We start from the raw sequence: 658 nt of genomic DNA, 5'->3' as shown, positions 1-658 counted from the left end.
GGCGGTTTAGCTCCCACGGGCCATGGACCCGCTGCCCAAGCAAGGTTGAGAGCGTCCGAAGCATGGCGAAAGTGGGCTGGGAACGCAGGACCTGGCTGTGCCCAGGGACGCGCTGCCAGGGAGGGCAGGAGGGGAGGGGACACGCTGACCCTTCGTCCCTCCCCAAGGGGAAGCTGGACACCAGTGGGTCTGCGGGAGGCGATGGGAGCGGGACTGGGGCCGGCACGGCTGCCCCGCGGGAGCGCTTCCCCTCCAGGAAACAGGCTTTTCGCATCCTTTTCCTGTCGCTCTGCTGCACATAAACACTGCCCAGGCTTTAACTGGGCTGCTCCCTCCTCAGCGCCCAGCGCAGCTCCATCCGTGGGGAGGCACAGGGCCATCGTCATCACCACGGACACCCCACGGCCCCCCCAGCAGCTCCGGCATGGGCAAGCAATGCCAGCTCTTGCAGCATCCCCAGCCACAGCTGCCCGACCTTTCTCTGGGATGCTTTTGGGAGGTTGGTCTGCTGCACAACAGCAGCCAGACGGTCCCCTTCCAGATGGACTGATGGACAGACATACAGCCTTCCTGGTCCTGCTGCCCTGCCTACAGCTGGGGTGTGCTGCAGCGGGGACCCTGCGATGTCCCTGTGGCTGGGGGCTCCTTTATGGCGGTG

At 65.7% G+C, this 658-nt stretch overlaps 1 protein-coding gene across 1 annotated transcript in view; it reads right to left on the bottom strand.

Moving 5' to 3' along the window:
• Positions 1-658, bottom strand: part of SLC9A5 (solute carrier family 9, subfamily A (NHE5, cation proton antiporter 5), member 5) — a gene marked incomplete at its 5' end in the record, with an annotated part of 7,313 nt that overhangs the window by 2,730 nt on the left and 3,925 nt on the right.

The sequence above is a fragment of the Fulmarus glacialis genome, unplaced genomic scaffold (genome assembly GCF_000690835.1).
Source record: "Fulmarus glacialis isolate BGI_N327 unplaced genomic scaffold, ASM69083v1 scaffold14202, whole genome shotgun sequence".
Classification (NCBI taxonomy): Eukaryota; Metazoa; Chordata; class Aves; order Procellariiformes; family Procellariidae; genus Fulmarus; species Fulmarus glacialis.
Note: the sequence above shows the minus strand (reverse complement) of the source record. Positions and strands in the feature narration are given on the sequence as shown.